General features: G+C 39.9%; 1 protein-coding gene across 1 annotated transcript in view; it reads right to left on the reverse strand.

The window, feature by feature from the left end:
• LOC111147803 (adhesion G protein-coupled receptor F2) overlaps positions 1 to 10,001 on the reverse strand; it is a 37,921-nt gene extending 27,920 nt beyond the window's left edge. Inside the window, exon 1 of the mRNA XM_022504045.1 lies at positions 9,866 to 10,001. The gene's annotated coding sequence lies outside the window, so the exon portion shown is untranslated. The remainder of the gene's footprint in view (positions 1 to 9,865) is intronic.
• Positions 10,002 to 15,417: the final 5,416 nt, after the last annotated feature.

Consider the following 15,417-nt stretch of genomic DNA (forward strand, 5'->3'; position numbering starts at 1 on the left):
TATATATATTAGTATACTATATGTTATATATTTATAAATATTTAATATACTATATGTTATATATTTATAAATATTTAGTATACTAAATATTATAACATTATGTAATACTAATGAGAAAATTAGTCAATAAGATGATCTCTTAATAATATGCACATCTATAGAAAAACACTGGTGGGATTTCTCACTTAAGATGCTTGATTGTAAATGAATCATAGACTGTTTCTCCCAACACTAACAAAATTTCGAAAAAAAGGAAAAACTTCACTAATTGCAAGAAAATGAGAAAAGGGGCAGAATTTAAGGGAACAACTTCAAAAACTCTTAAAGAAGTGGAAAATTTTGAAAAGGAGTAGATCTTTCTTTTCTCTTCCCATTTTAGCCAAACTAGAATAGGGGAGAAAAAAAAACACTTCAGAAATCTCATTAGTACCCGAAACATAGAGAGAGGGAAAACATGAGAATCCTTTTATTTCTCCTGTTTTTTGGTTTTTGGGTGGTTTTTTTTTTTCAAGATTTTATTTTATTTATTTGTCAGAGAGAGAGACAGCAAGAGAGGGAACACAAGCAGCAGGAGAGGGAGAAGCAGACTCCCTACAGAGCAGGGAGCCAGACGAGGGGCTCAATCCCCGGACCCTGGGACCATGACCATGTTAAGCCAAAGGCAGACGCTTAACGACTGAGCCACCCAGGCACCTTATTTCTCCTGTTTTAATCAGAGACATTTTCAAATTGGATGTTGGCAAAACATTGTATATGGAGAAGAGTAATTGTGACTGACTGATGAGATCTCTCTTCTCTCTCTCTCTTTCTCTCTCTCTCTCACACACACACACACAAACATGCACAATCAGTTCAAGCTATGATTTTTTATTACACATCAGCTTCAGAAAGAAATGGTAAAATAACTGATTAAGTTAAAAATCCCCAAAATCAAAATATCAAGAAATTCATGGGGGCACCTGGCTCAGCAGGTTGGGGTTCTGACTCTTGATTTCACCTCAGGTCATGATCTCAGGGTCCTGAGAAGGAGACTTGTGTTGGTCTAGGGGCTGGGCACGGAGCCTGCTTGGGACTCTCTCCCTCTCCCTCTGCCCCTCCCTCTGAACCCCTCCCCCACACTTGCACACTCTCTCTCTTTCAAAAGAAAATTCATGAAACTTCAACAAAAGAGGAATGATAAAAAGTAAAGTATCAATATAATACCTGAGAAAATCAAGCAGAATGCTGAAAAGAAAAGAAAAGAAAAAGAGAACTGCAAATAGAAAGAAGTACTGGAAATGGAAGACAAAGATAACCCACAACAAGAACAGATCCAAACAAAGACCTGAAAATGAACATACTTAAAATGTAACTAAAGAGTAGAAGAAAAAAAAAGTGTTGAGATACAAGAGCATTTCCTTGAAATTTAGAGGGAAAAAAGACCAAAATAAAAGTACAACATAGCTGTCAAAAATTAAGAAGTGAAAGAAAACTAAAAGGAAATATGAGGGTACAAAAACCTTATCCTTCTAGAAAGGAATAAATCCACACTGCCTAAAATTAACAGGAATTTTTTTTAATTACTACCTCCAATCTCAATAAATTTCATAATTCTTCTTTTAAACATTAGAAACATCTTCTAGAAAATAATATTTCCAGATATTATTGTAAGGGGAGAAAGAAGTTCAAAAATCTCTTAGGTTTTACATGCTTCTTTTTTTGTGTATTTAATTTAAATAAAACTAAATTTAGTAACTTTCACTTAAAAATAGCAAATATAGTATAATCACCTCTTTGTACTTATATTGCTTTCTGCTTTTCCTTATATCTATGCATCAACCTATCTGTCCTTATAAATCAACATATGTGCACAAAAAATATCTGGAATACTATTTAATCATTAACAATGACTTTTTCTGGTATCAGAATTGGGCATTGTTTCTTAAACTTTTATCCTTTAAATTTTCTGCTCTCTTTGAATTGTTTTACCATAAGCATATATGGTAAGATAATAATAATATATGTCTACCAAAACAAAGGAACGGTTTAAAAAGGAGGGAGTGACTAGACTGGAACCAAATATAGCAACATATTAATAGCACATATTTCTGGAGATAGGCATGTGGATGATTTGTTACTTTCATCTTTACCAAGGTTTTCCTAATTTCTAAATCTTATTTTTTAAAAAGAAACAACTAAAACTCTGGAAGGATACCAAAGTATTAGCAACTACAAAAAAAAAAAGGCAAATTTTCCACATATTCCCCTTTCTCTATATACAGAGTATGTATAGAGATACATCTAGGATATATTTTCTACCAATAATTAGATTTATAATTGGAAAAAATCAACTTTTTAACATTGTGGCAGAAAGAGTACAAAATAAATAAGTTAAAAATTAAAATATCTATTTTCTTCCTCCAATTTTATCATGATTCATTTTATGAAATTTGACAAGATATTAATTTCTCTGAGTCTCATTTCTTCATTCATTCATTCAGAAAACATTTATCTTCGGCCAGTATCATGGAAGTACAACTTATGTTCCAGAGACAGTTATGAAGACAAAGGAGACAAGGTCTTCAGGAATCTAAGGTATAATTAAGGAAGACAGAAAATATAAATGGTAGAATTTAATGTCATAAGTATTCTCCTTGAGGTATACAAAATATACTTTATGGCAAAAGTCATAAACTATGTCAAGATGTCATAAATGCTCCCTGTGGGAATTTGGGGGACCATCCCAAACAAGGTGACTTTTGGTGTGGAACTTGCAGGAGGCAAGGAAAAACAGTATTCCAGGCAGGGAAACAGCAGGTCTAAAGCAGGAATTATGTCAAGGGTTCAGGATGACTGGGAAGATCACAATGTTGGAATATCAGGTGTGCACTGGGAAAACAATACATGGAGATCATCAGCTAAAACCATGTTGATGCCCAAGTGAGGTGGGTTATGTGCCACAGAAAAGCAATGGAATTCTTCCATGGACAACGAGGAGCCATCAGATCCTTTAATGACAGGATCAGATTTCATTTAAGGAAAATTATTCTACCAACAGCATAGAGATAGAAGAGAAGGCAGAGATGAGGTCAAAGAAGCCAGTGGAGAGGACATACTTTAATCCAAGTGAACAATTGTAAAGACCAGAACCATGGCAATGGCACTTGGGTGGATTTCAAAAGACCCGATGACTAAAAGAGCAAGAAGAAGCAGCGAAGAGGTGAATACTATCAAAAATTAGTTTAGAAGAGTAAGCAAAATTTAGGGAAGAAAGCATATGTGAAAAATGTAGCCAAGAAAAACATGATGTTTCTAGACTAAGCAAGCACCTGAGGGAGTTTTGATGACAGCAGTCGAAAGGAAGTATAAGAGAAGCAAAATAAGTGAGATAACTGGGCTAAATATTTAGGTAGTACTTATAGGGAAAAATTTGTCTCAGGATTGATGTATTTCCATCAATGCAAATTTTCTGCTACTTCTATCATCTATCAGCTTTCCTGCTGGAAAAGTCCTGCTGGTCTCATGGCTGTGGAACACATGGAGCCATAATGCTCTGTGCTTCTGCAAAAGCCTCCCTGAACTCTCACACCTACATGAGGGAAGACGCAGAAGTGAACAAGCCCACCATAAAAATGCATAATAATTAATCGTCATAAAGTAACTGTTAGAAGATTAAAATGTGTAACAGTCTTATCACCTAAGAATGATTTCTGAACTGTGGGTGTCTACAAAAGTATTAAATTTGAATTTTATATAGTATAAATCCTCATGATTATGTTCATGGATGAGAAATAATTCCACTTTCTTGTCACAGAAGGAGAATATTAAAGTGAGAAATTTTAAAGAGCGCCCTTACCCTTACTCATCAGCATGGCAGTGGAGGGATTAAAAATGGGGATTTCTTGGCTCAGCCCCTTAAATCTTACATTAAAATATGCATACTCATTCAACCAGAGATGTTTTTAATCAGATCACAAGTTGGAGTTTCAGATTACTATTTCATGTTGAAAATAGTTACTTCCGATAACAAAGTTCCAGGATTTGTTGGTGGTCTTTAGGTGCCTCACATTTGACCCTTGGTACTCTCTGTATGTTACCTATATTTGAACATAATTATTCACAACTCATATGTACAGAAGAGTCATGAATAATTATTTTCTAATAGAAACAGAAAGAGAAAATGTTCTTAAGTAGATCTTCAAAAATAAAAAATAAAAATAAAAAACCAGTATGAAAACAAGAAGCTGTTTAACTCCTAAACCTGAAAAGATATTCCCATCCTGGTTCAGTTCTATGTTTAGGAAAAAAGTCCTTCCTCTTTCAGTTCCTAACATCTTACATGCTTTCTTGCATGACATGCCTTTTCTTTTCACTTTACTTCTTGCTGGAATGTGTCTTTTTAGACTTCTTTTCATGAAGATCTCTGAGTGGCCAATTCTTTTCATCTTTGAATGCCTAAAAATATTCTTATTTTATTCTCATTTGGGATGATTCAATGAATGAGTAAAGAGTCAAGACATCGGTGTTTCTATTCAAAGTGGGATTTGTTTATAATCCGGTCCTTGGGCAGAAGAGATTTGAGCATCAAATAAGTTTCCCAAAATGGCTTTCACGGATGAGATCCCAGGAAAAGGACAGCAGGCAAAGAGAACCAAGATATGGTGGGCTCAGGTGAATGAGGCAGAGAACACAGGCACAGCCAGCATTTTAAAGGGAAGCAAGAGCTTCTGGATAAATCCACTAGGAAAAGTCGGTACTGAAGGTATTTAGGACAAGTACACAAAGACCGAGACGCTCACGGGTAGCGGTACACATTGAGCAGTCGTGAAACTAGGTTGGCACAGATGTAACTGTGTTTTACACTAGAACTGAATTTAATCAGCACTGGAACCCTATTTGAGCCAATGATGGAAATTTGCCCCTACAGGGTAAACGCATTGATTTTCAGTTTAAACTAGGTCTCTTTTGGTCAATTCAAGATTTGCCCCTTCTTTTCCTCTTCTTTTCTCCCCAGGGATGATATCCTAGCATCAGAAGAGAAGCATGCTAGGATAAGCCTTCAACCCTGGTAGCTTCTGCCAAGGGGAACAAGCACTGCCCATTTTTGGGACTCAGTGCTCAGCCCCACATTGCCCACACTGAAACATCTGTGCCCTGCTCTCTTCCTCGGCAGCCAGGTCCACAGAGATCACACTGATTATTTTCTCAATGGTCAAAAACTACCTGGATTAGATCTAGTCTCTGCACCCTCCCAGGGGCATGGAGAACTTTTCCTCTGTCTTCATCTGCTCTTCTTCCTCTCTCTTCCTGCTCTGATTCCTTCAGAATCACAGAGCCTTGCTCTGCCCTAAAGTCCAGTTCTTGCTACAGGAAGCCCAGTCTTCTTTTGGGGACAATTTGGAAACATGGCACAATTCAGCCATTTTGTGCAGCTCTGTGCATCTCCTGCTTTTCTTCACTTCACCTGCCCCACCATCCCCAGAACACAGACTCCCTGATCATCAGCAACCCAATGCCCCTGGAGACAAGAGGACCTCCCATGGGTGACTTGGGGGCATGGAGGACTCAAATTTGAGGGCCACATCACCAGGGACCATCACAAAAGGTCTGTACCCTGAAGCTCACACAGGAGTGATAACACCATGATCTTTCAGTCTTTGGGACTGCTTCAGACTCTCAGAGTTCTCACCGGACCCTTCAAGAGAAAGCCCCTTCGAAGACAAGACTGAGATAGAATTTCCTGCAAGACAGTTGTGGCGGGAGGTGTGACTCAGTCTGCTAACCGATTTAGAGAATTTCTTCATGGAAACATGAAAATGTATACTTGCTGCAACTAGAACATTATTTCTAGAAGGGACCTTCATTCATGGTATTTATGCAAATACATTATTTAACGCATAACAACTTACAAGGCCTGCTTTGATATGGACAGAGTTTTTGTTTTGTTGTTAAATCGATTTAATTTGTATTTTGCTATACAGAACTTTCAAAAGAACAGAAAAATTCCCCATCATTCCATTCTTTAAAAACAAAGACATAGGGGCACCTGGGTGGCTCAGTTGTTAAGCATCTGCCTTCAGCTCAGGTCATGATCCTGGAGTCCTGGGATCGAGTCCCACATCGGGCTCCCTGCTCAGCAGGGAGTCTGCTTCTCCCTCTGACTTCTCCTCTCTCATGCTCTCTCTCTCAAATAAATAAGTAAAATATTAAAAAAAAAAAAAAACACAGACATAATTTGAAAAATAGCTCTAATGGGGGGCACCTGGGTGGCTCATCTGGTTAAGCGTCTGAGTCCTGGTTTTTGTTTTGAGATCAAGCCCCACATCAGGCTCCATGCTCAGCACAGAGTCTGCTTGAGACTCTCTTTTCCTCTCTCTCTACCCCTGCATTCCCCTCCCAAGTAAATTTAAAAAAAAAAAAAAAAAAAAAAAAAAAAAAAAAAAACCTTTTTAAGAAAAATAACTATAGTAGGAAATAAAGGCTTTAACTTCTCAACAGCCTGATGTTCTCGAATTTAACCGTTCAGGACTCAATTTGCATTTCTTTTGGAAGAATACACTGGACACCTATTATGATTATTATTATTTTTAATACTTTTACCTAGCCGGCCCCTACAGCACCCATGTAGGTCTGGAAACTGCTTACATCTCTCATGTTTACTGTGCGTGAAGCCTTTTTAAAGATGGTCCCAACCAGTCCTCACCCCAGGGATTGTCAAACTTCCATAGAAGAGAAGAAGGGGGGCTCACTCTCTTCTTGAGAAGCAGACAAAGAGAGCAGCCCATAGCAATCATTTCTGACTTTGTTCCCAAAGGAGTTTGAAAAAACTTGCCAATGTCTGGATGCCAGTGTAGACCCACTGAAGCAGAATCTCTGGCAGTAAGGGTCAGACACTAATATTTCTCCAAAAGCTTTTTATTTTATTTTTAATAATTTCAGGACTACTGAAAAGTTGAAAGAATGGTACAGTGAACACCTACACACCCTTTCACATAGATCACATTAATTGTTAACATTCAGGGAAGAATGAGTTTTTAAAAATTCTCCAGGTGATACTAATACACAGAATTGAGACCAACCCCCAGTGATATGTAACTGAGAAGAACTCAACTACAAAAAGAAGGACAGTGCAAAATGTAACAGATAGACCAAGAAGGAAAATGACTTTTTAAAAAGAAGTCCTGGGGATGCTCAGAACCCTCTATTTCATGCCCTGGTTCTGTGAGATACCCTAGAATCTTTCTAATAAAGTCACCATTGGGACTTAAAGTAGTGTGATTTGGAATCGTGTTCACTACAATCAAGAGATTCAAGAATGGTACTCAAAGACGGCATGATTCTACAGACCCACCCCTAACTAGAAATAAAACCAGAGTCTATTGGCTTGTGAGATCATGATTACATTAAGAGAAATACATGTTATAAAAAACACACAGAAGGGGGCACCTGGGTGGCTCAGTGGGTTAAAGCCTCTACCTTTGGCCAGGTCATGATCACAGGGACCTGGGATTGAGCCCCACATCAGGCTCTCTGCTCAGCAGGGAGCCTGCTTCCTCCTCTCTCTCTCTCTCTGCCTGCCTCTCTGCCTACTTGTGATCTCTGTCTGTCCCATAAATAAATAATTTTAAAAATAAATAAATAAAAGATAAAAGACACAGTAGGCTTGAGAGATCAAGAATCTGTTAAGAGAAACACATTTTTTAAAAAAACATACACAGAAGCCATGAATACCCAAGATAATGGGATTGAAGATAATTAGACCACAAGCTCAGCTACGGTTTTGTGGCAATAGCCGGTGTGTTCTAAAGCAGACTGTTTTTCCACTAGTGACTTAAGTCCAATCTTGCATAACGCAGGTGCTGTACCAAGTCGGGAAGGGCTGGTGGCAATGGGAGTGCTCTGCCCCAGGGGTGAGAACTAAGTATTTTATCAGTGAGGCGGTTTAGAATCACTGCAACATGCTGATTATAAAAGGGAGACTGACTTTTAGTCAGCTCTATTATTTTTTTAGACACGTTCGGAAATATTGTTCTCTGTAGACACTGCAACCCATTATGGCCCAGACCCAGGACAAACCAGGTCCACCCCAGACCCCGTGCCCCCGCTCCCAGGTCTAATTTTAGAAAGACCAAGCAGTCACCAGGATCCACGCTGTCCCCTGATCTCAATATCTTTGAATAAGAATCTTGGATTCTATTTACAAATTTTCATTCATTTTGCAAAAAGACAATGACGCTGTAACTCTATATCATGCAAATACAGTCAGAACAGGACTTGGGCTAGTGCCCTTTTGGGATACAAACCCAACAGGCATAAAGTGTTCATTTTGCAGTCTTTCTTTTTTTTTTTTTAAACTTTCTAAATTTTTTTTTAGATATTTATTTATTTATTTGACAGAAAGAAAGACAGCAAGAAAGAAGGAACACAAACAGGGGGAGTGGGAAAGGGAGAAGCAGGCTTCCCGCAGAGCAGGGAACCTGATATGGGGCTCATTCGGGGCTCGATGCAGGGCTCAATCCCAGGACTCAATCCCAGGACTCTGGGATTATGACCTGAGCTGGAGACAGACACTTAAGTACTGAGCCACCCAGGTGCCCCACTTAATGTTTTGCAGTCTTCTAAGTCTAATTATTTGCCCAAAAAAGTACTTGAAATAATTTCTCTGAGCTACAAATAAGTTGATATTTCCAAACTCAAAGAATAGAAATGAACTCGGAAAAAGGAAATTGAATACAGTAAACCAAAGATAACGTGAGATAAACTCAAGCCTCACTCTTTTGTCTGTGGGTTTCCTGTAGAAGGGGAAAAACACACTTTGTCAAAATTCAAATTCAAGAATTCAAAATTCAAACAATGAAAGTTTTTTTAAGATTTATTTATTTTATTTATTATTTATTTATTATGCGACAGAGAGCATGAGCAGGGAAAGAGAGGGAGAAGCAGGCTCCCTGATGAGTAGAGAGCCCGAGGGGCTTGATCCCAGGACCTTGGGAATGGAGCCAAAGGCAGCTGCTTCACCAAATGAGCCACTCGGGCGCCCCAGGATAAAAGTTTTTAAGCAAAACTAAACTCTCAAAATTTACACTCAAGAAATAGCGATTCAGAATTTTTCAGGAAAAGGAAGAAGAGCCAAGCATCCACCACAGCAGTATTTCAAGGAATGCTGTGAAAGTCAATGCCAACACAGGCGTTTGGGCACCCTCTCCCCTTTGCGAAGATAGGCAAAATGCAGAGAAGCTTATGAACTGAGCAAAATCTCCCCAAAGGCTACCTTCCTCCTGAGAAAGTCTGATCTGAAGAAAATAAGGTTCAGGATCAAATTTTTAATGCCATAGGTTAGTTGTTGGAACTGCAGGACTTTTTTTTGTGAAGGTATAAACATATTCCTCTGTTTTCAGGGAGACTTTAAAGTGATGATGCCTACTAATAAAAGTCTAAATTATAGGTAAAACATTACAAAAGCTGATGAGGGGAAATAATGATTAAAAAACAGTTAATTCCATTCTGTATTTGCTTTATTATTTTAAGGTCATCAGAAAAAAATCATTTTTAGGTCATCAGAACTTAATCGTTTTTAGGTTATCAAAAAAAATAGTAAATTCTTTAAAGATTCCAATCTCATGGACTCTGAGATCTGGATGGGATCAGAGGAGCAGAGCGTAATAAAAACAAAATATTTTCATACCAGGCTAAAGAGCTTATTGAATTACATAAAGCGCCTCCGAAGAACCAAATTCTTTTTTATTACTTATTCATTGTGTATATTATTAATGAAACCCCGAATTACAAAGCTTCACAACTGGAGAATCATAATAGGTTGCTCATCTCTGAAATTCCTCTCCAAAGGAAGTCACTGGAAGGAGAAGGAGGATGTGGGAGTACTCACTGTGGCTAGCCGACAGAAAGTCACTGGCACACACGTCCCACTCTCTGGCAGCTAAAGAAACAGGTGTCAGTGGCTTTCCTTTATGGTATCTTGCAACAAATCAGCAGTCTGGGCTCCTGCAGCTCTGAGCAGCCAACGTAGCCCCAAATGGCGGATTCTCAAGCTGAGGCATCCAGGCTGGGCCTGGCCCCGGTGCCAGCAGCCAGCCCCACATACAGGAGCCCTGCAGCCCGACAGACAAGCCCTGCGTGGGAGTAGCTCCTGCAGTGGGAGGGGCCCGGTGCGGGAGAATGGGTGAGTCATGTACTAGGTGATCCACACACAGACTCTCACAAAAAGCAAAGGCTTCCCTTTCTGGCAAGGGAGCCAAGACTACAGTGGTGGCACAGGATCTGTGGTAGCGGCTGTGCCTATGAACATCCTTATGAATCTGCCTACACCTGAAAACGGGGTATTATGGAAAAGACAAGTATCTGTGCCTGCAGCTCTGTCTTTGTCTGGCTTGCGGGTCACTGGGATTATGATAGTCTGGGTCTCTGGTTGTTCCCGGTAGTCCCTACATCCAGGCATGAGGTAGCATTGCAATTCCTAACCTCTCTGTGGGTGAATGGGGTTATGCAAGCTGTTCTGCCATGGTGACCAGCAATTCAAAATGGTAGACTGGGTCTCCAAATGACTGTAAGAAGCAGAGGGCCTTACTGACCTGTGATGGGCATGAGCCAAAAATTACTCCTTATTGTTCTTAGTCCCTGGAATTTGGGAGCTATTTGTTACCTCAGCATAACCCAGCCTCTACTGACTGACACGAGGACCAAGGCTCTTGGAGGACAACATGGGCAGTGATGTATTTTTCTAACTTTGAAACACTCAAAACTCTTTTCTAATTTTTTTTTAAAGCATTCATGGACTTTCTAGTTCTCCCAAAAAGCTCATGCTTCAAACACCACACTTATGATTATTTATAGAGTGGCATTCTTCAAAACCCTCACTAGGAAGTTCTTACAACCTTGTGAGAGACACCCCTTATTTTTATTTTTTTTTATTTATTTATTTTTTAAATATTGTATTTATTTATTTGACAGAGAGACACAGTGAGAGAGGGAACACAAGCAGGGGGAGTGAGAGAGGGAGAAGCACGCTTCCCACCAAGCCGGGAGCCCAATGCGGGGCTCGATCCCAGAATCCTGGGATCATGACCTGAGCCGAAGGCAGACGCCTAACGACTGAGCCACCCAGGTGCCCCGACACCCCTTATTTTTAATCCCAACACTCTTTCAACCTCTTTTGCTTAGATAGTTCTTGATCTTCTAAAGAGTGGCAAGAAATTTGAGAATTGCCTTTGAGGCTGAAATTCAACCAAGTCCATCCATCAAATGAGGAAATTCAATATTTTTGTTGTATATATACAATGTGTTCAATGAGCCATATAGTGGTAGATATATTGACTTACATGAAATATGACCCTGATGTCTCAGGGCTCACACTCTAGTTGGAAAGAGAAGAAACATACATACGAAAATGGACAAGGCCTCCTTTGTGAAGAACTGAAGCAGTTAGTTTGATGCAAGGGTAAGTGGATGGAGGCTGGTGGTCGGGGCCACTTCACGGAGCCTGCAGGGCTGGGCCAGGACACAGCCATTTGTAGGGATGATCAAAGTTTAGGCAGCAGGAAAAAATGAAGCTTGTTCATAGTTCATTTGTTCAGTAAACTTTTATTGAGCATCTGCTAGAGACCGGGAATATAAAAGCTGGTAGTGTTCTTGAAGATCATCCAAGGCCAACCTCCCACTGCACCATGAGAAAACCAACTTGACTATTCTTACCTGGGACTCTCAACTTTTTAAAAGGTAAGTAAGTACTGGCCTACACTAAATAAAGCAGAGCTCACAAGCATGCCTTCAGCCTCCTCACCCATCACGCCCTGACTCACACCCCCCCAACATTACACACTGGTAATGCCTTACCGAATGTTTTCGTCATGTTATTTCAAGTGTCCAAGTCTCCGTGTAAGCTGTGCTCCATGCCTAGATCAACTTTCCCACCTCTGGTTGCTGGCTAACTCCTTGACCTCAGCCAGGATTCAACCCCATGGGCTCTTTCTTCACAGAATCTCCTCCAAAGACTGAGGTGAAACTGAGTACCCTTCCTTTTGCACACACATACTTATCACTAATTTTGACATGTTGGAATCTGAATCTTCCCCTCTGAAGTCATCTTCACCAGGGTTGCAACCTAGCCCGTCTCGTTCATCTTGCTCTAGTTTACAAATTGGTTTACATCCCTTTTCCATCCCACTGGCCTCTTCTACAGCCTGAGAGGCCTCCACCCATCCCCGCCCACAGCTTTGCCTGGCTGACTCACTCTAGTCCTCAGGTGTTTCCTGCACTGCTGGACCTTCCGTGACCAACCACCCTTGCCCAGTTCCCTGCTTCGCACACCATGGTCCGTGATGCACAAGACCAGTGCCACCACACCATGTAGGTTTCAGTTCACACATCATCTCCTCAGAGAAACATTCCCTGATCTGGCAGTCATTATTTCCCACCCAAGGTCATTCTGTCTTCTGTCTTGTCCCAAATCTACATTTGATGATTCATAACTATTTTGAACAGGTTGTGGCAATACAGGTCTTCTTTTCTGGTCATTGAATTAAATGTGGGCAAGTGACTGTGTTTGGTGAGTTTTAAGGGAAAGTCCACTGGGAGCTGACAGAGTTCTAGGAAGAATTTTCTCCTGATACAATGAAGGTGATAGTCTAGGGAGGGAGAGGAAGTTATCTTCCCTCCTTTCCCCCACCTCTTTCTCCCTCTGCCTTTCGGAACCATAAGAAGATGTAATGTCTGCAGCTATGGCAGCCATCTTGCAACCATGAGGCTGAGGAAAATTCCAATATGTTTAGGAGGAAAAAATGGATAGAAAAAGCCTTTGTCCTTAATGATGCCACTAAATTACTGAAATCAGTAACATCTGGCTTTTTAAAATAATTAAGTCTCCTTATGCCATTGTTAGGTTTTCTATTACTCACAACCAAAGTAATTTAGTTGATACTCCTAACCCCTATCTTAAGTACCACTTATTTTTCTAATATATACCACTACTCAAAATTATCGTACTTATTAGAACACTATTGGTTTATTGTCTTCCCCCACTAGAAGCTAAGGACCTTGGGGGCAAGAACCTTGTCAGTTTTATCACTGCTATATTTCTAGAAGCTAGAATGGTGCCTGCCACTTGGTAGGAGATCAAAAATCTGTTACCCAAGTGATTGCATGAATGAATATCTCCAGTAACAACTCTGTCTCTTTTCTGTCTTTTACAGCAGAATGTGAGCTCCTTTAGATCAGAAACCTAGATTTTATTTATTTTTATTTCCCCCAAACAGACTGCTTGAGATACAGCAGATAATTAATAAATATTTAATGAATAATGATGTATGTTTTCTGGACGTCTCTTGAATAACCACCCTCCACTTAGGATACAATTGCTGAACATCCAATATTGGACACCTTGGTAAAAGAAGTCTAGACTGTTGTTTTGTGTGTGTGTGCGTTTGTGCGTGTGTGTGTGTGTGTGTGTGTGTGTGTGTGTGTGTTTTAAAATTTTATTTATTTATTTATTTATTTATTTTAGAGAGAGAGAGAGAGAGAGCAGGGGGTAGAAGCAGAGGGAGAGGGAGAAGTAGAGAAGCAGACTCCACTCTGAGCAGGGAGCCGGACACAGGGCTTGATCCCACAACACTGAGATCCTGAACTGAGCCTAAATCAAGAGTTAGACGCTCAACCTACTGAGCCACCCGGGTGGCCCTGGACTTAGTTCAGCTTACAAGAGAATTTTACAATAAAGTCTTACCTGGAAAAAGATCTTAGAAATTAGACTTGTAGACCAAACTTCAGATTAAATACTTCTAGTAATGAAGAGCAGAGCCCCTCAGGAAGCAGGGCTCACAGTCCCGTTGCAGTGACATTATTCCCTGAGTGGGCTCATATAGGCTTCTTTGGAATTGACAGCTATGGTTGAGCTGTTACCTACTCATCTTGTCTTTGTAACCCAACCCAGAAAGAAATGCCTTCCCCATGTCGGCACACAAACCGATGGACCTGCAGGGATAAAGGTGCCATATGTCACTGACTCGAAGACCCCATTGATTGTAAGATTCCTCTTGTTTTATGGCCCACTAAGAACAAAAAAGCAGACAATTAATTTCTAAACAATGATATAAGACTCTGAGACTGTCAGCCAAGAAAAGGAGGCAAAACCGACAAAGAATAAAATATTTATTTGGAGTCTCAGAATTACATTTGGGAGAGCACAGATTCCAGAGTTACCAGAAAAGTGTCCCACTTCTATAGGGAAAACCCTGAGGTTTTTTTGAAAAAGAGGGATAGGGTAGTTACACGAGTTACACAAAGAAGAAAAGAGGGAAAAAAGCTGCTAATTTGGTGCTGACCAGTTGATCTACTTTTGATTACCACCTCATTGATTAACTTATTGGTGCTATCAAACAAAACTGTCCCTGGAATGTATTAATTAACTTCACTGTTGTCATTTGATCAGAATGCCAATTTCTTTGTTGAAAGTTCATGAGCAACTGCTTTTGAAATGATTTCTGTTGCCCAGCTTAAGAGCTCATTGGTGCAAAAGGAAAATGGAGCTTCAAAATGGAGTCTCTCATGTCCCGAAACCTTATACAATCCCACAGAACAATACGAGAATATATCTCAATTCCAGAGGTGCATCTTATAATAGATAAAATATAAAATATGGTAGTTCTACTTTAAAATAATAAATATAGAATTCCACAGCCACTCCATGCAGTGTGGTTAATCCTGCTGTGATTCACTGGCAAGGTCCTTTTATCCACAGTCCTGGATGACTAATGACATTAGCTCTCTTCAAACCGCTGTTGTAACTTCTCCCCACCCCTCATGTTACCATCCTTACTTCACATTTTACAGAGAAAATAGAAGCCATCAGATGAGAACTCTATCCACTTCTCACCTCCACCCCACACACACTCCCACCTTCTCCTCCTTCCCTCTTGCTTCAGTTTTCTCCTCACGCCACTGCAGCCAATGTAGAAAGGTCACCAATGTTCTCCATCTTAATAAATCAACCTATCAACTCTGTTCTCTTTGCATTTCATCTCCTGGCAGCACTCAACTCAGTTGACCACTTCTCCCTTTTTATAAACACCTTTTAAAACTTATTATTTTGGTAAATACAAACATATATAAAATTCAGGGATGCATGAGTGGCTCAGTTGGTTAAGTGTCTGCCTTCGGCTCAGGCCACGATCCTGGGGTCCTGGGATCAAGCCCTGCATCTAGCTCCTTGCTCAGCGAGAAGCCTCCTTCTCCCTCTGCCTGCCACTCCCCCTGCTTGTGCTCTCTCTGTCTGTCTGTCTCTCTCTCTGACAAATAAACAAAATCTTAAAAAATAAATAAATAAATAAAATTTACGATCTTAACCATTTTTAACATTCAATAGTGTTAAGTATATTCACATTTTTGTGCAATAGATCTCTAGAATTTTTTCATCTTGCAAAACTAAAA

The sequence above is a fragment of the Enhydra lutris genome, unplaced genomic scaffold, assembly GCF_002288905.1.
Source record: "Enhydra lutris kenyoni isolate GAN:26980312 unplaced genomic scaffold, ASM228890v2 scaffoldscaffold17, whole genome shotgun sequence".
NCBI lineage: Eukaryota > Metazoa > Chordata > Mammalia > Carnivora > Mustelidae > Enhydra > Enhydra lutris.